Raw genomic sequence first — 21,717 nt, 5'->3', positions numbered from 1 at the left:
GTCTTCAGATGACAAACTTCCTCTCACGCATGGAGACTAAACGAAAGAAAATCTTCTGAGAGGCAAGGGTCCACAGCATATGCAGCCCAACAGCACTTGAAGGGCCCTTCTGGAAATTAAATAAGTCCCTGCAACCATGTTAAAGACCTCCAAAAGCACTCAGGCTATGGATTCTTCCTCCCCTGTATATAAACTCTCAGGGGCTATGCATCACAAGGACCAAGCACCCTCCGAAGCCACCCTTACGCTTTCAGGCTTCCCACCCTCATGTGACTATACCCCAGAACAATTTAACAGAATTATAAAAAGGATGTCCTGCTTTGTTGACTTCATAGACCAGCATCCAGAAGAACTGATGTTCCTTAGAGACGCCTCACACCAAGGGGCTGCAAAACATCAACCTCCTGCCAAAAAGCCTGGTCTTGGCCCACAGCCAAGCACTTCTGCCCTAGGACCCCCAGCCTGAACCTACCAAGACCCCTCTAAGGACATGTACGATGTGGATCTCTCCGGGTCGCAAGACCCCGGCTCCCAAGGGGACCTATACAGTCAGGACCAATACTACGATGACCATGATATGTCATCCAGTCGCCAGACCACCAAGATCAGCCTGTAGCAGATTCTCCTGTAGACAATGAACTGCTGATGAAGGCTGCCAAACACTTTAGTATTGACACCCAAAAGCCGCAAGTAGACAAGAACTTTGTCGAGGACATTCTTGGCGACAGGAAGTCCCCTGCTCAGTTGATTCTACGGTTAGTCTATACAAAGACGTATACAGCTGCCCTTACTGGAACCTAACCTCACAAGGGCGGTTAACCCTAGAATCGAAAGATTATTCAGGCCAGCGCCCACCTGATTCACTGGTCTTCACCGCTACCAGAAAGAAGGTGACCACTCCTCTGGTGTCGGCTGAAACCCAGCCAGACAAAGAAAGTAAAAAGATATACACTTTTGGAAGGAAGGTTGCCTACTCATCGGCATATCAAGCTAGAATTGCAAATAACACTACACTCCTGGCTAGTTATGGCTGCCATAAGTGGGATGACTTGGAACACCAGGTGGAAGCAGTTCCAGAACCCCTACAATTTCAATTAAGCACCATCGCAGAGGGCAAGCAGGTACCAATCTCATCCTCAAAAATAATCTTGATGCAGCAGACCATGCAGGCCGCGTCATTGCGGAAGGCACACTCAAAAAGCCCCACGCCTGGGTCAGGCAGTCTGGTTTTAAGTTAGAAACTCAGGCCACCCTCCTTACCATGCCGGTGGAACCTTATGTACTTTTTCAGTAAGGCTGTCTAAGACGCCATAACGAGCTCAAAGGAGGAGTATGACACTCTTAAATCCCTCTGCCAATTAACAAACAAGCCCTACGTACAACGGGGCTCCTCAAACTCAAGATTGTTTCGGGGTCAATGTTCACACACTCGGGGCAGACGGTCTTTAACTTGATGCCCATCGCAAGGACAATCTTACTCTTCTGGCTTTCAAAGAGGAAATCCAGAGGAAGAGGCAGAACCTCACCGGGGCGAGGCTCCACCCCTCCCAAACAATGACACACGGCTACAGGTCCCGTCCCATTCAACCCCAGTAGGAGGTTGAATTTAACACTTCACCCACGCATGGCAGGGGATAACGTCAGACAAGGTTGTTGTCCACCATGGCAGGTGGGTATTGCATTGAACTATTGGAAAAGCCACCCAACCGCCTGCCAAGACACATGAAAAGGACACCAGAAGAGCGGCACATACTGTTAGAAGAAGTAAAGACCCTGTTGGAAAGGCACGCCATAGAGTTCGTCACAGCAACAGGTAAACAAGTGTATTTATTCAGTGGACTGCCTTGTGATAATGAAAAACCTTTCCATGCACCCAGTACTAGATCTGCACCCTACAAACAAATAGGTCAAGCCCCAAAAGTTTCACATGACCACGCTTCAAGAGGTAATCCCCCTCCTTAAAACGGTGTGACTACATGGCAACATTGAAAGATGCATACTTTCGTATTTCAATGCTCCCTGCGCACAGGAAATATCTGCGGTTCAAGATAGCGGGAGTTTACTACCAGTTCAAGGTACTCCCCTTTGGCCTCACCTCAGCGCCAAGAGTATTCACAAAGGTGCCCGCAGTAGTGGCAGCACACCTCCTGCGCAGAGTCTCAATCCCTGTCTACTCTTATCTGAGCAACTGGCTAATCACCAGGGAATCTCCTCAAATTTGCAAACAAAGGACAAAAGATCTTTTCAATTTGGGCATCTCCTTCAACGAAAATAAATCAAGTCTAGTCCCAAGCCAAATAAAACAATTTCTGGGAGCAATTCTAAACACAAGAGGAGCTGGCTTTCCCATCAAGCGAGAGAGTACTAAACATGCTGTTGCAGGTGCCTCACTGCAAGGCCGGTTGCCTGATAACTGTACGCAAAGAAATGAGTTTGCTTCAGATGATGGCCTTGTGCATTCACTTGGTTCCACACGTGCGCCTGCGCCCAATGCAGGAATGGTTGGTGAAAACAATGGTCTCAGGGAAGTGTTCAGTGGGACGATTTAGTGGTGGTTTCGCTAACCCTGGTACAGGCTCTTCGCTGGTGAGCCATGGACAACCTGCTATAAGGAAAACTCTTCCGTATTCCACCAGCACAAGCGATCCTAACTACAGACGCCTCACTCGCCGGATGGGGGGAGCTCACTTCCTCCACCCTACGGCCAGTGGCCCAAAGAAGCATCAACTTCCTGGAACTTTCGGCCGTTCCCAAAGCTGTTCAAGCCTTTCAGCTACATCTTACAGGTCAAAAAGTGCAAGTCATTACATACAGCACCAGGGAGGCACACACACTCTTAGTCTGTCCAAACTAAGCCAAAGAATATGGAAGTGGGCACTGAAGGGGAACATGTTCTAACCTCTCAACACATTCCAGGGGAACTCAGTTCTCTGGCAGACACTCTAAGCAGATGCCCTCTACCAGAAAAACACAAGGGGTAACTCTACAAAGATATCCTAGATGGAATATTTTCCCAATGAGGTCATCCCTTCAATAAACTGGTTCACCACAAGCCTAAACACGCAATGTCCAGACTTCACGTCCAAGTGGAACGGCCTGTGGATGAACTGATCGGGGATATTTGCTTATGCTCCCATCCCCTCCCCGACACCACTCCTGAGCAGGATAGTGCACAAGATGCACCAGGAACAAGTTACTCTAATCCTGGTTGCTCCTATGTGCGCGAGACCATCTTGGTTTCCACATCTGCTCAAACTGGCGATGTGTGACCCAATCAAGCTCCCGTGCTCATATAACATGCTAACACAACAAAGGGAGAATCCCTCCACCCTCGGCCGCAATCTATGAACTTGACAGCCTGGCTCCTGAAGTCCTAGAATTCGACCACTTAAATCTTCCACAAAGGTGTATGGATATCCTAAAGGAGTCACGGAAACCCAACACCAGACGCTCCTATTTTAACAAGTGGAAGAGATCTGTGATATGGTGCATGTCACAAACCTTAAACCCAATCGAATGTTCACCAGCTAACATTCTACATTACATGCTTTACCTACTAGCCTCCAGCCTATACACACGGCGGCTCTGTCAGCTTACAGCACTTCAAAGATCAAATTGTCCTGGTGGAAAGTTCCTGTCATTAAAGCATTCATGGAAGGGGTAAAGCGGCTATACCCTCCACTACATTGGGATCTTAATGTCGTGCTCTCCGAACTCATGGGTACGCCCTTTGAGCATGTGCACAAAGCCAGCCTAAAACATTTGACTTACAAAACTGCATTCCTAGTAGCCTTCACCTCTATAAGACGAGTCAGTGCGCTACAAGCTTTGTCTGTGCAAGACCCTTTCCTCATAATCCACAAAGACAAGGTTGTCTCCAGAACACATCCTCGGTTTTCACTCAAGTTAATTTCAAAGTTCCATGTTAATCAATCCGTAGAGCTTCCTACATTCTTTCAAAATCCATCCAGCTCCCCTGAAAGAAGCCTCCATACACTTGATGTACTATATGAACAAAACTAAACCCCTAAGGAAAACAGTCCAACTCTGTTTCCATACCACCTGGAAGCGAAGGCGATCATAGATCATAAAATGTCCTCTCCAAATGGATAGTCAATTGCATACAGCTCTGCTATTCCCTATCAATAAGAGTTTTACCTTTCACTCCCAGGGCCCACTCTACCAGAGCTACCTTGGCCTTCATTGCAAGCATCCTTCTAGACGCCATTTGCAAAGCAGCTACATGGATTTCTATTCATACTTTCACACAGCATTATTGCATTGACACTCACTCTAAAGCAGATTCACAGGTGGGACAAGCGGTTCTAAAACATCCATTTGCCGCTGTGCCTTCACATCCCACCTCCTCCATATACTGCTTGCTAATCTATGCAGAGTATGTTACCTAAGCAGATCCACAAGCCTCAGAAGGGGATACATTACTCACCGTAATCGTATTTCTGATTGGATCTGCTTAGATTCACATGCGCCCACCCTTCCTCCCCTGCGGAAGTCGAAGGCTCATAGATGTTTTCTGGTTTATCACTGTTTCTGCTTTATCACATCTGTACTCAAGCTACACTTCATGCAACCTCATGTCAGAAACAATCATTCGAAAGGATTGTGTCCTCCGACGTATTCCTCATTTTAGATATCTCCTTCCAGCTCTGCTGGCCCCGGAAAATTATTTCTCTAGAGGGCGCTGCGCGTCGACGTCCTCCGAGTCGATGTCCCTCGACAGCCGCCGTATCGACGTCATCCTGCCTATAAAGGCCGCGCGCAGCGTCCATTGGTCAGTTCCGTTTTTCCGCGCTTACTCAGTGCCTCGGAATACCGTTGCTCAGTTTTGTCAGGTTTTACCTATTTACCTCGAGTTATTCGATCCGTACTCGATGGCTTCTTCGTCGGAACCGACAACTCCTCGATCCGGACTGACCCTCAGAGTTTGTCTATGGTGTTTGGGAGCTGAACACCATTGTTCGGAGTAAGAGGACTGTATGTCCATGACAGCTAAGGCCCTGAAGGAGCGTAGGGGGAAGCTGGAGAAAGGTAAGACTTTTAAAGCTTCTTCTTCGTCGACGAAGTCGTGACATTCGTCTCCTCGTCACCATTCGCGCTCCAGGTCTCGAAGTGGGTCCCATCACTCGAGATCGAAGCACTCGAAGAGGAGACGTCGAAGATCCCCTTCTCCGTCTTCCTCTTCCTCTGTTTCGCCAAAGAGAATCCCTTGCCCCACGAAACATAGTTCCCGGGCTGAATGGGAGGAATTCCGCAAAAATATGATGAGCGTCTTCGAGAAAGCGGCCTCTACCCCCTCGAAGACTGCCGAGAGCAATGCTCTGGTCGAAAGACCCGAAGGTCAAAAACGCTGCAAGTCGCAGTACCCGGCGAAGGAAACCTCTCGAGCGCGTCCCGAACCCTCGAGTAGGATTATGACCTCCAAACCTTCTTTGAAGGTTCCGTCGATGCCGTTGACGAAGGTTCCGTCGACGCCGAGGTCGGTGTCTTCGACGCCGTTGTCGAAGGGACCTTCGACACACGGGTCTGTCGACTCGACACCGGCGTCGACGCCAAGAAAAGTCACGGTTACGACACACCCAGTGACTATCCCTAGGTCCTCGATGACGATGGCTTCGAGATTGTCGAGCAGAATCCCAATTCTGTCGAGGTCGTCGAGGCCTCCGCCTTTCTTTTCAACGCCACGCTCGAAGCCTTCGACGTCGACGACATCGTTTTCGAGGCCGATTATGACAAGTTCGGCACCCTCTGCCTTGGAAATGGGGTTTACACCCTTTATGAGTTCAGAACAATTGAGACCTATGTCCTCAATTATGGAAGAGGGTGAATTGTCTGAACAGGAAGACACATTTGAGTTCCAGGGACCTGTAACCCCAATTAGAGAAATTTCCTCTGAAGAACGCAGATTAAAGGATCTTCATGATTCCTTACATGAGGCAAGTGGGTTAGACACTTCCCCTGAGGTGGAGTTTGCTAGGCCAGACCCGGGGGAGCATGCTGAAACCCCCTATAGAGCCTTAATGGCCAGGATCACAGAGTTGATGGGGTGGTCTGCACCTTCACAATCTTTCCAACAAGATGACCTCACCGATATTCTTGACAAAGGCCCACAGGAGGACCCTGTGGTGCCTTTTCATAAAGCTCTTCAGAGGAAGATTATGACGAACTGGGAAACCCCAGATGTCGTCCCGGCAGTAAATAAAAAATTGTCTACAAAATACAGGGTCCTCTACAGACCTGGAGTTTTTGTCAAAACACCCATCCCCAGAAAGTCTGGTGGTACAGGCAGCATCTTCTACCGATGTCAAAACGGCTTATCCTACCGTCCCGCAGGACAGGGACGATAAAAAATATGATGCTATGGCAAAGAAAGTTTTTTCGGAATGTAGCATGGCGTTAAAATCTGTTAATGCTACTTGCACCCTTGCTAGATTCAGCCATACACTTTGGGAGTGTGCTTCTACAGCGGCTGACTGCATCCCGGAGGGAGAAGAAAGGGAGGCGTTCCTGAATATCATACAGGACGGTTAAGACGCTATGTGTGAATCCCTCCAGACGGGCATTGATTCGGCTGACAGTATCAGCAGAGCAATGGCGGCAAGTACAACAACCAGGAGATTCGCTTGGTTGAGAAAGTCTGGTTTTGCCCCAGATGTGCAGGCCAGGCTCTTGAACATGCCATTCGATGGCTCTTCTTTGTTCGGGAAAAAGGCGGTTGACAGTTTAGAGAAACTGCAAACTTCAAAAGCAGCAGCAAAATCCCTAAGCGCTGCAATCCGTCAGACACCTTTTCGTCCCACAGGAACTTCTGCGAGGGGTAAGTCCTTTCGCTTCTACTCCGCATTCGGAAGAGGTAGAGGACGACCGGCTCAAAGGGGACAAAGAAGAACTACCCGCGGTGGACAGGGTAGATATTCAAAAGCCGCAGCAACAGCAGGTGCCTCTTTACCATCGGCATCTGCATCAGCCGCCCCAAAACCACAGGACACCTGTAGGAGGCAGGTTGACTCAACATCTGGCGGTATGGCAGGCTATCACGTCAGATGCTTGGGCATTGGAAACAGTTGCCCAAGGTTACTGCCTGCCTTTCCTACGCATACCTCAGTCATCCACCGGGGATCAGCTCTCAGAAAGCTCCAGATCCGCTCCTCTTGCAGGAAATTTTGGACCTGCTAGAGAAAGGTGCCATAGATCCGGTACCTGTAGCGGAGAGGAACAAGGGCTGGTACTCCCTTTACTTTCTCATTCCAAAGAAAGACGGAGGACTGAGACCCATCTTGGACTTGCGAGAATTGAACAAATTCCTCAGGAAAGACAAATTCAAGATGGTCAATCTTTCTCAGATCCTCCAGGACTGGTTGGTATCTCTGGACCTTCAGGATGCTTATTTCCATGTGCCTATCCATCTCAAACACAGGAAATACCTGAGGTTCGCAATTGGCAACTCTCACTATCAATTTCGAGTGCTGCCATTTGGGATGACCTCCGCCCGAGGGTCTTCACCAAGTTAATGTCGGTAGTGGCGGCAAATCTAAGGAGGGAAGGGATTCACGTCTACCCCTATCTGGACGATTGGTTGATCAGGGCTGTTTCTTCGGAACAAGCTCAGATCCAGCTAAATCACGTGTGCCACTTCCTTCACAAACTGGGCTTCTCCCTCAATTTAAAGAAGTCACAAATGATACCATCGCAGAGACTCCAGTTCATAGGAGCGATCCTGGACACTTCCCTGGGAAAAGCCTCGCCACCAGAGGTGAGGGCTCAAGATATTCTACAGATGGTTACCAAGTTCCAAGATGCCCAATGTCTCCCAGCCTTCGACTGTTTGAGGTTGCTAGGCCTCATGGCATCCTGCATTTTCCTAGTGCCAGAGGCTCGCCTGAGAATGAGATCCCTCCAGTGAGCACTGAGGACTCAGTGGTCACAATTCTCAGGGAGAATGACAGATCTTCTTCAGGTTCCCGACAGGGTGGCTCGAGACCTTCAGTGGTGGGCCTGTCAGGAGAACATTCTGAAAGGAGAACATTTTTGGCAACCCTGGCCGGAGATCACAGTAGTCACGGATGCCTCACTCACGGGGTGGGGAGCCCACGCCAACGACTTGACCATCAGCGGTCGTTGGTCTCCATCGGAGTCCAGACTACATATCAACCTGTTAGAGCCGAGAGCCATCAGACTTGCGCTGAAGGCGTTCCTGCCAGCTTTACAAGGGAAAAACGTCCTGATAATGACGGAGAACACGGTGGCCATGCATTACCTCAACAAAAGAGGAGGCGTAGGATGACTACCCCTGTGCAGAGAGGCCATGCAGCTCTGGCTTTGGGCAATCCAAGAAGGAATCTCTCTATCGGCAGTTCACTTAGCCGGAGAGAAGAACTTGACAGCGGACGCTCTGAGCAGGCAGAGCACAGTCTCCCACGAGTGGGAGCTATCTCAGGAAGTCCTTCAAGAGATCTTCGCCCTTTGGGGAACCCCTCAGGTGGATCTGTTCGCCACCAGCATCAACAGAAAATGCAATCTGTTCTGCTCAAGGGAATTTCCCCCGAGAGGAGCTCTGGGAGACGCGTTCATAGTGGACTAGGAGTTTCCGCTTCTGTACGCGTTCCCACCGGTCCCTGTCATTCCTCAAATGATCAGGAGGTTGAGAAGATTCAGGAGAACGTGGTACCCGGACCTTCTAGACTTGTCCCTCTGCCCTCCAATTCGACTTCCACTCAGAGAGAACCTACTCTCACAGAAGGGAGGTCAGGTTCTCCATCCAGACATCAAAACCCTCAACCTTCATGCTTGGCTTCTGAAAGGCTGAGGTACAAGGATTGGGACCTCCCTTATGATGTTATGGAGGTGTTGCTTTCGGCAAGGAGGCCAGCAACAAAGTCTTTATACCGCTGCCGTTGGAACAGATTTTGCAGCTGGTGTAGAGAACTGAATATCGACCCTTTTTCATGTGGTACACCAATGGTTTTTGTCCTTCCTACTATATTTGGCGAATTCAGGCCTTCAAGTTGGCACCATTAAGGGCTATCTCGCAGCGCTATCCATCTTTAAACGCACTGCGGAAGAACCATCCTATTTCAAGTTACCCTTGGTAATAGTTTCTAAAGGGGTTAACCAATGTTTATCCCCCAAGACCATTCCAAGTTCCCCTATGGGATTTAAACTTAGTCCTAACTTTTCTGATGGGCACACCTTTCGAACCACTCCATTCTTGTTTGTTAAGATTCCTTACCTTTAAAACTGTTTTATTAATAGCACTTACATCTGCTAGAAGGGTGAGCGAATTACAAGCTCTTTTTTGTAAACCTCCTCACACAATCTTTCACAAAGACAAAGTTGTCCTGCAAGTGAAGCCTAATTTCCTCCCAAAGGTGGTTTCTAAATTCCATATCACTCAGAAGATTACCCTACCATCTTTCTATCCTCCTCCTCATCCGGGGAAAGAGAGGTTACACGGGCTAGACCCTAGAAGGGCTTTAAGTTTTTACATCAGTAGACTAGCCAGGATAAGACGGGCAGACCAGCTGTTTGTAGGTTACACAGGTCACAAGCTGGGGTTACCAATAACTAAGCAGACCATTTCCAGATGGATCATTCTGGCCATTCTGGAATGTTGGAAACTGGCAGGGAAAGAGCCCCCTCAAAACCTTGGGGCTCATTCGACCAGAGGTATTGCAGCTTCATCGGCCCTCAAAAGAGGTGTGCCGGTTAAAGACATCTGTGCGGCCGCTACATGGTCGTCTGTCCATACCTTTACACGATTTTACAACTTGGATTCCTCCTCCAGTCAAGAGACTAGGTTTGGAAGGGCTGTACTACATTCTATTCATCAGTAGAAGACAGCGTGAAGTCAGTACTCCCTCCTCCAATAATAGAATACTGCTATGGGAGCCTATCTAAGATGAGGAATACGTCGGAGGACACAATCCCTTCGAAGAACAAGTTACTTCTTACCTTGGAACGTTCTTTCGACGGGCTGTTCCTCCGACGTATTCCTCATCGTCCCTCCCATCCATCCCTGCAGTTTTACTTCCCTTGTTGTTGCAGCTTACGCTCCTTCAGGGTGATTAGTCTAGTCCAGAAAGAATTATTGTGGGCTACAAAACGGAACTGAGCAACGGACGCGGCGCGCGGCCTTTGTAGGCAGGATGACGTCGACGTCAATACGGCGGCTGTCGAGGGACATTGACTTGGAGGACGTCGACACGCAGCGCCCTCTAGAGAAAAAAATTTCCGAGGCCAGCAGAGCTGGAAGGTGATATCTAAGATGAGGAATACGTCGGAAGAACATCCCGTCGAAAGAACGTTACAAGGTAAGAATTAACTTGTTCATCTGCGGGACCTTGACGTGTGAAGGGCCATGGGTACAGTACACATCACTCTAGGGATAGTATTACTAACACGCCCTGTTGATGTTTGTTTTTGAGTTTCGAGAACAAATCTTGTAATACTCTGCAACTACCAATAGATGTCGGACTATGCAGAGCATGTGAATCTAAGCAGATACAAGCATCGGAAATACGATTACGGTTAGTAATGTATCCCATATATGTATCTAATTTTTAGCATTGAGTGATACTAATTGTTGGTAGTCATTGTTCACTGTTATTTGGCCATAAGGGAAGGCCTTCTATACATCGGTCCACCAGGTCATAGTATAGAAAATCAGTCCTAACATTCATTTTGTGTGAAAAGCATCTCGTTATAAGCTTTCTAAGATAATTTCTACTGCTCACCCAATGACCTTATAAAGGAGGTGCATGATGCCAGATAACTAGAGACTACATTCCCAATGTCCAATTCTGTACTCTGTGTAAATTCTAGCCTCCGGTACTCCCACACAAGATCAGATTTCACTGCATTTGATATGTGTTCCTATTTTCAAGTCATGGCTTTTCTTTCTTCCAGGACAATGCTGGCATTCCATTTTGTCTCTTTACATACCAGAGTTACCTGCGTCTTATTCAGGAATGACGTACCTGGTTCCTCTTACTTTAGTCTCTTCCAAAGTGTTCACCAGACATCTTCTTATATCCACCTTCCAACAAGTATTGACCTGGTCAAGAAGTCTGGTGTTGTAAATGTGGGGCACAAGATTGTGGTACTTAACGGTACAGAAAAATGAAACCCTTTATCTTTAAAAAAAAGCCAGATCCCCTAGCTTTGTCAGTGGCTGTTAGTATGGTACCCACGTTAACCTAATGCCTAGACAATCATTTTGGTTCATGAAGTCATTTGGTTTTTCCTCAACTTTAAAGTATCGCCTGTGCAATTTTCATTTGTCCAAAATTCATATTTTTGTTTTCCCTTTGCTACTTATTGGCCATCAGTTTAGCCGAATGTTCAGATTGCAGTCCATAGGCTATATGAGGTATTGTGTGTGCACTGTTATTGTGGCGTTGTCTATTTACAGTGGGATTTGTGTGGGGATGTCATATGTACTGGATATTTGTGAATGTTTACTAAAGGAGTACCTGAATACTAATAATATATTCGAATGCTTGAAGTAGAGCACTGTGAACACCCTTCTGAACAGAAAAAGGTCTGTCCTTTTTTTCTGTTACTTTAACTCTGCTGGTAGAGCGCACAGTCCCATCCAGCAAGGATGTCGAGCCCCTCTCTGGCCATCATTGTTAACATTCTTTGAAAATGTCTCCTCTTCCGAATAGTAGAGCTATAAGATCATTATCCATCTTCCTTTATAGCGGTTAACGAAAATGAAATATCTGCTATTGGGGTTTTATGGGTGCAGAATATGTATGGGTCATGGGAATTCAGTATATCCAGTTCAAAGTTCAAGCATATTGTCCAAATCAGTGCACCTCACTTGTCCCAAATTCATTTACAGGGGACCTTCTAATGGACTACTTCATCTCACAGATTCCTCATCTTTGATAGTTATCTCCAAGAGCCGCTGCTCTTAGAAAATGTTTCCACCGCCAGGGGGCACAGTGCAGCTCTGCGTCGGCTCTGCCTGACCCCTCTCCATGCGCTACGTCGGACATGTCAGGGCCAGTATAAAAAAAGCAGCGCTGCCTGGCCCGTCACCTCATTTCATTGTTTCTGTGCACTCTGCTCACTTTAGCAACACTGCTCTAAAGCCATATTAATTTTATCTAATATTTCTCCTACGTTCTTGGAATTTGTCCCAATGCAAAATCTGTCTTTCTGGGTTCAAACCCTGAGTCGATTAATGACTTGTGAAGGTCACGACGTGCAGGACTGTGAGTTGTGCCAATTGATGCACCTGAATGCGCTTCGAGAACGTGAAGCAACGTTTTTTGCATTCCTCCATAGGAGAAAGGGGATAAGCAGACCCATTCTATAATGCACAGAGGACCGGACCCCAGTCCAGAAGGACAAAAAGAAGTAAATACACTGCAAGTGATTGAGATCGCCTTGCGGTTCTTTATGGTATTTTTCTTATTTGTCATCAAAGAGGAGGAGCAACCACTCCCAAGAGGATGAGGCACTGCAGGTACCTTTTCCCCACTCAGTCATCTGCCCCAGAGGATTTGGAGTCGTTCAGATTGATGATGGCGACACTCTCACCAAGGCCCTGGTTGCTCTGGCCTCCGATGCATTCCCACAGCGCTTCGACGAGCCGGCAGGAACGCTGCAAACAGACATGACACATGTGTGTCTAAGGGGAACACTTCTGTTTCTGGAAGTCGGTCCCTTGACCTTGGGTCCCTCCTCCACAGCACCAACTGACGCTGGCGTCGCTAGAGAATTACTCCAGCTCCCCAGGAGAGCATACATGTCCCATTTGGAGGACATTTATGACCAGGAAGGCGAAGCTGTCTCTTTCGGGCTGGAGCCTTATTTCCTTATTTCCTCAGGAAGTCTCTTATTTCCCAACCTAGGGAAATAAGAGACTTCCTGAGATCAATTTTACAGGGAACAAGGACACTTGGACCGGGCAGCCGATTTGCAGGAGGCAAGTGGCCAGGACAACTTTCCAGAGGTCGACATGCTCTCTGCTGCTACCCTGGCAAGCTACAGGTTGCTTACCAGCATCTGATGACAAAGGTGGTCAACAATGAATGACTGTCAGCCTCTTCATGTCCGAAGGTGCAGGATGGCTTGAATGTAATCCTGATGAGGATCCTAAAAAGGACACTAAGCCTTTCAATCAGGCAGTAGAGGGGCCAGTGCTGGAGTAGGCTACAGTTCTCATGGTGGACTGCAATCTGAGGGCAGGGGAGCACTGGCTGGTACCCGACACCATGTTCCTTTCTAACCATGCTTCCCTGGAAAGCTTGTTAGTCGAGGCTGCTACAGCGAACCTTAAAACCACATCTTTCACGTTTTTGGCCCCGACCGGGAGATCGAGAGACTGGACGCATTGTGTAGGAAGATTTTCAGCTCTTCGAGCCTTGGTCTCCGGTGTGTCAACACCTCTTGTGCCCTGGCCAAGTTCTCCTTTGGCCTGGGATCAGTCTTGGCAAATGCATCGCAGCACATCACTGTAGGGGAGATGCCGGAAGGTTTTGAAGCCCTTATCAAAGACGGCAAGGAAGTTTCTCGTCAAATGCTGTAGTCTGGTCTGGATACTGCAAACTGCATAGCAAGAACGATGGCCATGATGCATGGTCTTGCAGAGATTTTGTTGAGTGAGGACTTCCGGGTTTGCTACTTGCATCCAAGGGAAACGTCTGAATATTCCCTTCGATGGCATGAACTTACTCAGTATTACGGCCAATTAATCCTTGCAGAAGTTCCAAGCCTCTCAAGCTACCAGTAACGCTGGTGCTGGCAGTCCAGCAGCAGCTTCCCGTCGGCCCTGATGGCAGGAGGAGGGTTTTTTGTCCCTTTGCCACTTATGCCCAAAGAGGTAGAGGCCAAGCACTGTGTGGCAAACAAAGGCAGCATCATCGCTGCAGGGCTACGGGCCAAGGTGCACCCAATGGGGTGCTTCCAACTCCACTGTGCCCTCCGTGACCCCAGGTACGAAGTCTCCCTGAAGTAGACTTCCTCCACCAGTCCCTGCGGGAGGCAGGATATCCCGGTTTGGCAAGGAATGGAATGTTACCACCTTGGGCGCCTAGGCCTTACAGGCCATTCAGCAGGGACGCTGTCTCCCTTTTGCTGTTCGCCCTCCGGATCACCCCCTATGCCACCAACCGTTACTCCTGGAACCTCTCCTGTTGGAGATCACTCCGCTTCTAGCAAAAGGGGCCATAGAACTGGTCGCCTGTTCGGTATGGTGCCAGGGTTATACTCAAACTACTTTCCGGTGTCGAGGAAGGACTGCGGTCTGAGACCAACCTGGATCTGCAGCTTCTGAACAACCTCAAGAATGGTTGCTCTAGCATAGATCAGATCGTCCAGGCCCTGGACATGAATGACTGGCTAGTCTCCCTGCTTACCCAGAATGCTTAATTTCATGTGGATGTCCACAGGAAGTACCTGAGATTCAAAGTAGGGAACTACCAGTTCAAGATCCTACCATTCTGTCTTTCTTGCAGCAAGCAGTAGTGGTGGCTCGCCTCAGAAGGGAAGGCACTCATGTCTTTCCCTATCTGAACTGGCACGTCCGAGCTTGCAAACCAGAGCTAGCGTTGGCATACCTGTAGTGGATGTGCAGCCTATTGCATAGTTTGTGCTTCTCCCTGAACTTCTAGAAGTCTTTGGATTCACCGTCCCAATCTCGCTGATTTATCAGTGCGATTTTGGACACTTGCCTGGGCTAGGGATTCCCATCTGAGGAGTGGCACCAACATCTGCACGTTTTCCAGCCACAGACAAAGGTTCCAGCCTCCGCTTTTCTACACTGGCTAGCCTCTCCTGCATCCTTGTGGTGCCATAAGTCTACCTTTGCATGAGGGCATCATGCTTCGCCCCTTCCTGTCACCCCTCCGTCGTGTTCACTCTTGCCAACCACACAGTTCCTTCTCCTTTCTCACTAAGCAGGCCACATCAAAGACTTTCGAATGTACAGAGGATTTTGCTAGACCCCTGTATGGCCACTTTGACCTTTTCCTTGCTGCTCTCCCAAGGCCTTCTGGTATCAGTAATTTCAACAAACTCTGGATCAGCCAGTGTCTCTCAGGTGAGCAACCACGTGATGCCGGACCCCTCTGCAGCTGGTTTTCCTCAATGTCAACAGTTCTTTGGTGTTCCCCTACTTTGCCACTTTCCTTCAACAGAGTTTGGTTTCTTATTGGCTCTCCCCGGCTGTGATGAACCGCTTGGCTGTTCTTGTATCTGCAGTCAAGGACGGTAGCCGGCGTCTCTCTCTATCCTGCTTATTGGCGTAAGCATGCTCTGTGTACCTTTTGACATCTGCTGCAACACAGGTTGGCTATTGTTCGCGATCATACAATTCCTCCTACAGAGGCTTTGCAGGTCTGGGTCAGAAAGGGCAAAGTCACTTGTCTCCTCGTCACCCTCTCGATTCTCGCTGCCTTTCTCCTCTTCTTGAACTGCCGTACTTGGATAGCTGCCTCGTTGTGTGGTCTGCCTTGCTCATCATGTGCTCGCGTGCTCCACCTTTTATCCCTGTGGGGAAGGGAAAGGGCCATCAGGTGCGTCTGATTCTGGTCAATTGCCTGACTTTGCCTGACCCTTGTTTTAAGACATGTCAGATAAACTGCTCTGGTGTTAGTTGTCTTTCGTGGTGTGCGAAAGTGTTCCTGTCAGAAAGAGGGGAGGGCTGTTTGAGTATCCCGCATGGTAGGATGGGGAAAAGGTGTTGTAAGAAGGGGGATACCATGTCTCACCCATCAGTATTCCACTTCCACTCACCGAGGACCCCCCAACTAGGTGATCCTCCCTCACTAGTCCATCCCCAGGAACTGGATCCAATAGCGATGGCCGTGTCCTGGCCACCTGGATGACATATCCCTAGGAACTAGTAAGTGAGACACCTTCAGGTTTCTCACAGCGGCAATTGACTTAAGCTGAATGGGTACAAGACAGAGGTCTTGGTGGTGGGTTCCCCTTCTTGTCGCTGCCATGGCTCTCTACTTGTTTCTTCATTCTGGTCAGCCACTTGGTGGCCCCCAGAGCTTGGCCCATGCCCCTTACCTGTGACTCGGGCGAGGAATTTGGGGTTCATTTTCTCCGAGTCGCATCTCAGGTTAGCGCTATTTGTAAAGCTGGCCACTTTCAGCTAAGGGTTATCCGGAACGTTGTGCCTTTTCCTCCTGATCGACTCTGCCCGCTTCTGGTTTCTTCCCTTATCTTAAGCTGTCTTGACTACTGCAACTCTTTGTTCTTGGCTCAACCTCTTTACCTTCTTCACCGCCTTCAGCTGCTGCAGAATCTCACGGCTCGCATTGCCACTAACACTCCCTGTGGTCCTTTGTGCGGAGAAGCAATGCAATTGTGGTTCTGGGCTCCAGAAAACAGTCGGACTGTGGCCCACCTGGCCATAAAGGAGTGTGCGTGCTGGTGGGTGCACTGAGCCAGGCAGTCTTCAACCTCCATCAGTGGGAGCTGTGCCATGATGTTCTGTTGGAGATTTTATCCCATTGGGGTGCTCCTCAGGTGGACCTCTCCACTTCCAGTGTGAACAGGAAGTGCAGGTCGTTCTGCGCCAGGGAGTTCCCTTGTCCTAGAGCTCTGCGGAACACCCTGACAGTCTACTGGGACTTTGACCGACCTTCTCTGTGTTCCCGCTGATCCCAGTCATACCGCTGGTTCTCAGGAGACGGTGCTTATTCGGGTCCACGATTATCTTGATTGCTCGGGGCTGGACCTGGAGAACGTGGTACCTGAAGCTGCTTGACATGGCTATCTTCCCTGTCTGACGCACAGGATGCTGCTCTTCTTCTACTCTAGGGGTGTGGGTCCTGCACCCACACCCCTAGAGTAGGACCTAGGGGTGCAGCCCCTCTGCAGCCTGAACCTTCAAACATGACTCCTGAAAGGCTAAGGTATATTAAATAGGATCTGTCAGAGAATGTTCTAGATGTGCTACTCTCTGCTAGAAGATCCACCGCAAAGTCCATCTATGCCTGAAGGTGGTGTAGGTTTTTGGCTTGGTGCCGGGTGCGTTATCTGGACCCCCTTTACTTGCTCCACATCCTCTGTAATAGATTTTCTTCTTTTTTTCCCCAACAGGCCTGCAGATAGGTACGGAGAAAGGGTATCTTGTGGCCATTTTGTCGTCCCTTTGTGGTATTTGAATTTGGTGTTAACATTTTTAATAGTCACTCCATTTGACCACCTTCATTCTTGTTCATCAAGGTTGCACACCCTTAAGGTGATTTTCCTGGTTGCCATCACTTCTGCTAGATGGGTGAGTGAGTCCCAGACGTTGTCGGTTGAACATCCCTACTTGGTTTTCTCCCAGGGAAAGGCGACTGAGTGTTGGACCCTCCTTTCTTCCGTAGGTGGTTTAAGGCTTCCACCTCTTATAATTGATCAATCTTCATGTCTTTTTTTTTTTTTTTTTCCCTCTCCCTCATTCTTCCAAGACTGAGGAACGTTCCCATCTGCTGGACCTCAAGTTCTGTGTCTCTCGGAGAAGGGAGGCCAGAACTGATCAACAACTTTTCATTGCTTATGCTGTTGCCCGAGCTAGCGGGGCTGTGACGAAACAGACCAGGTCTCGATGGATCATTCTCTTGTTCTTGGAATGCTAAGATCTTGCAGGCAAGGAGGTCCCATAGGGTCTTGGGGCTCTACACTAGGGGGTTTGCCACCACCTCGGCTCTGCAGCGCAAAGTCCCTGTTCTGGATATTTGCCACATTTGTTAAGCATTACTACTTGGGCAATGTCTGGTCAGGATGCTCATTTTGGTAGGGCAGTGCTTCTGAGTTTTCTGGTTTTCAGTAGTTTCCTTGCTACCCTCTCTCCTCCTGATCATTGTACTGCTTTGATGCAGAATCTGTGATGTTTGGGTGAAGGAGTCCATTAGAAGAACAAATTACTTACCCATTGGTCAAGTTCTTTCTGATGGATGGTCCTTTCACGGATTCCTCATCGCCGTCCATACCTGCCCCTCTTGGCAGTTAGCTTGGTTTTGTGGTACCTCAGCATCAGAGTGCTAGGGAACAAAGGTGAAGCTGTGGTCACGGGGCACAGCACCTCTATATATACTTGCCCTGATGTCATGCATGATGCTTGGAGGTGTCGGGCAGAGCCGTTCTGCGCCCCCTGGCAGCAGAAACGTTTGTGAAGAGCAGCTGCGCTGGGAGTTAGATATCAAAGGTGAGGAATCTGTGGGAGGAACATTCATCAGAACATTACTAGGAGATAAGTCATTTGTTCTTAAGGACCAACTCCAAAATGAAGAATAGCTCCATTGCCAATTTTGTTTATTTATTTATTCACATTTGTGCGCACCAAAGGCATCGTGGCGCTGGTTACAGTGTTTCTTAAACTTAGTTACACACAGTTGTACCCTTGGTTACATTGGGCAATGGTTATGCTTAAGTATATGTACATAGAGGACACAATGGATATGCTTAAGTATATGTACATAGAGAACACAGAGGTGGTCAGGTGCACAAGTTAGTTGAAGAGAGCAGTTTTAAATTGTTTCCAAAAGGAGAGGAGGGATGATTCTGCTCTGAGGTTGGTGGGCAGTGCGTTCCAAAGCTTTGGTGCCAGGTATGGGAAGCCTATACCTCCTGCCTTGGCTCTATTGATGTGTGGTATGGTGAGACGGTTGGCGTATGTGGATCTGGTTGGTCTTGTGGATTGGGATCTAGACAGTGTGTCAGCTAGGTAGGATGGTGCTGTGAGGTTGATGCATTTATGCGTTGTGGTGAGGACTTTGAAAGCAATCCTATCCTTGACTGGGAGCCTATGGACGGCTTTCCTGGCTAGGGTGATGTGCTCTCTTTTAGTTTTGCTGAGTGCTGCTCTAAGAGCATTATTTTGGGTGGTTTGGAGCCTTGCTAGGTTGTTCTTGGAGCGCGTTGCAGTAGTCCAGTTTGGCTCCAATTGTGGCTCTTGCGATGGACAGGCAGTTTTCTTTTGTTAGGAACGGTTTTATAGCATTGATGAGTTTAGTGCTCAATGCCGAGACGATTGCGCTTACTTGTTTATCCATAGATGGGGTGGCATCTATGTGAACTCCTAGTGTTTTAACTGATGATAGGACTGGGATAGTGCAGTTGTCTATGCTAAAGTTAGTGTAAAGTGGGTTAAGGTTGGCAAGGGTGGGCTTCTGACCTAAGATGAGGATTTCAGTTTTGTCCCCATTCAAGCAGAGTCCGTTGGTGGTCATCCAGGCTTGTGTGGTGGAGTTGATTAGTTGGAGGGAGGTGGAGTCTTGATGATAGTTACCAGTCAGGGGCAGGAGTATCTGCGTGTCGTCAGTGTAGTTCGTGTAAGTGATCCCCATAGCGTCCAGTTTGTCGAATAGGGGCTTAGTAAAGAGGTTGTATAGCGTAGGGGCCGTGCAGGAGCCTTGAGGAACCCCACAGTGGATGATGGATGGCGCAGCATGAGCTGTGTTGGAGAAGACTGTCATAGCTCTGCCTTGTAGGAAGGAAGTTACCCATGAGGCTGCGTCCTTAGAAAAGTGTGCTGCTTGTGTTAGATGATTGGTGAGAGTGTCGTGATCTACTAGGTCAAATGCTGCTGATACGTCGAGGAGGAGGAGGAGGGCAGGCTTGCCCTTGTCGAGAATGTTAGTAATTTCATTTTTTAGGTCTAGAAGGGCGGTTTCAGTTCCGTGTCCCTTACGGAATCCAGATTGCCTTTTGCCTAGAATTGCGTTGGATTCTAGGTAGTGTTGGATCTGTATATGTGCGGCTTTGTCAAGTAATTTTAGAAGGAATGGGACTGTGGTTATGGGGCGATAGTTGTTAGGGTTTGCGGGGGTCGTGTGTTTTTTTTTTTTGTTGTTTTTTAGGAGGGGGCGCACCCAGGCCTCTTTGAGGGTGTCTGGGACTATGCCTGACCTAAATGATGCGTTGATGAATGCAGTGAGGAGAGGAGCGAGCTGCTCAGCACATTCTTTGATGATTTTTGGGGGACATTTGTCACCCTTACAGAGTGAGGGTTTGAGATGTTTGAGGATGTTGATGACCTCAGTTTTGGTGATTTTCGGTGAAAGTGAACTTGGGTATGTTGTTGGCTTTGACACTGTTTCATGTGTGCGTGTGAACTTTGCTTAGGTAAGGAGTTGTAGTGGTGTGATATCTTTTTTTGGAGGAGGTTTATTTTTTCTAGCATGGCTGTTTGTATGCCTGTGCACCAGGCCTCGTCCTTGATGATCTCGTCTGGGCAGGTGGGCGGTATGGTTAGTTCTTTAAAGTTACAGAATAGCTCTTTAGATTGAGAGTTGGCCACCGTGATGTGTTGGTTGTAGGCTTCGGAATTTGCTCGGAAGATGACCTCTTTGTATTTTTTGGCTATATCTTTTGTGTTGTGTCAGGGATTACGTTGCCAGTTCTTGAGCGCTTGGCGTTTGTCTGTGCGCATTGCTTGGAGATCCTCTGAGAACCAAGAGTTGGAGTGGAAGGATTTTTTCTCTTTTTTTGCTTTCTAAGGGGGCGGCAGTGTTGACTGCCCTTGTGATAGTCTTTAAATATTTCAGCAAGTGTATTAGGGTCTGATGAGAAAGGGGGCTTTAGACAGGGCACGTTGAGTAGTGCACTGATATTAGCTGCTGTGAGTTTTTTGGCACTTCTGGCTAGAGTAGCCGCAGCTTTGGTGGGCATTCTACTGCTTACAGTGCAGGGGATATCGAATAGGGTGGGGTTGTGGTCTGTTTAGCGCCATAAGTGACTAGCAAAGTATAGGTAACGATACTTACTGAGCATATATTGAATTATGGGACATGTAGGAGGTCTATGTAGTTTTTCCTATTCTAATTTTCTTGTTTTCCCTCACATTAGGTCTGATGCTGCTGTTAAAGTTTTCCACAAACAGAACCAAACCTATGTGTGTGCGTGTACAGAGATGGAGTGTCAAAGGATCGAAGCAGTGAGGCGACGCAGAATGCCACCACAAGGCCCCCATGCTGGCAGCACCAGGGTGGAACTCCAAATGTTTCCTAAACAAACAGACAAACCCCAAAACATTTTTCTTCTGAATGTAAAAGGTTTTCATAAAATACCTTTGACTTCCTTTTGACCTCTTCCTGACCTGGAAAAGCATGGGAGAAATGTGAAGGGTATGCAAAAAACGGTTGTTGACTAATGTTGCTTCTTCTCCCTAGTGCTGCGCCCTCTCCCAACCTCCCCCTCCACACCTGTTCTCCATTGTAAAGTGTTATTTAGCTGCTCAGAAACTTCAGACCGGGGGAGAGGTCGTCTATATAGCATGACGGACAGTTATATTATAGTTTAAACAGAAAGGAAGGAGAGGGGGAAGAATATATATTATTGAATAAAAGTTTTAAAAGAAATGTGGAGAGTGTTGCGTTCCCCCTACCCCTTTGATCCACTGCAGTTAAGCATGCTGGGAGCGTTATCACTATGTTACACCGTTGTCCCTTCTAAATTAGCCTTTGTTGGCAACTCTTTTTCCTTTTGGGTTCTTTAACGTATTCCACTGATGGCCGGTGGGAATGGGGTGATGGCACAGCAAAATCAATCAACCATTCTATTAAAAAGGGGCCTGTAGGGCACAGTATCATTTTACAAGTCACGTGAAATATTGAATATGACAGGCCTTTCATATTAATTTTGATCCATTTTGCACTGAGTGGCTTTAGCCTTCCTCTGTGATGTTTGCTGTTGATGCATTCAATCCCAACACCAGCCCCACTGTCTGCTGATCAGCTGCTGCCT

At 48.2% G+C, this 21,717-nt stretch overlaps 1 protein-coding gene across 1 annotated transcript in view; it reads left to right on the top strand.

The window, feature by feature from the left end:
* Positions 1 to 21,332, top strand: part of CSNK2A2 (casein kinase 2 alpha 2) — an 876,327-nt gene extending 854,995 nt beyond the window's left edge. Inside the window, exon 12 of the mRNA XM_069654499.1 lies at positions 20,821 to 21,332. The gene's annotated coding sequence lies outside the window, so the exon portion shown is untranslated. The remainder of the gene's footprint in view (positions 1 to 20,820) is intronic.
* Positions 21,333 to 21,717: the final 385 nt, after the last annotated feature.

Source organism: Ambystoma mexicanum, chromosome 1p (assembly GCF_040938575.1).
Source record: "Ambystoma mexicanum isolate Mex_15411 chromosome 1p, UKY_AmexF1_1, whole genome shotgun sequence".
In the NCBI taxonomy this organism is placed as follows: domain Eukaryota; kingdom Metazoa; phylum Chordata; class Amphibia; order Caudata; family Ambystomatidae; genus Ambystoma; species Ambystoma mexicanum.
Note: the sequence above shows the minus strand (reverse complement) of the source record. Positions and strands in the feature narration are given on the sequence as shown.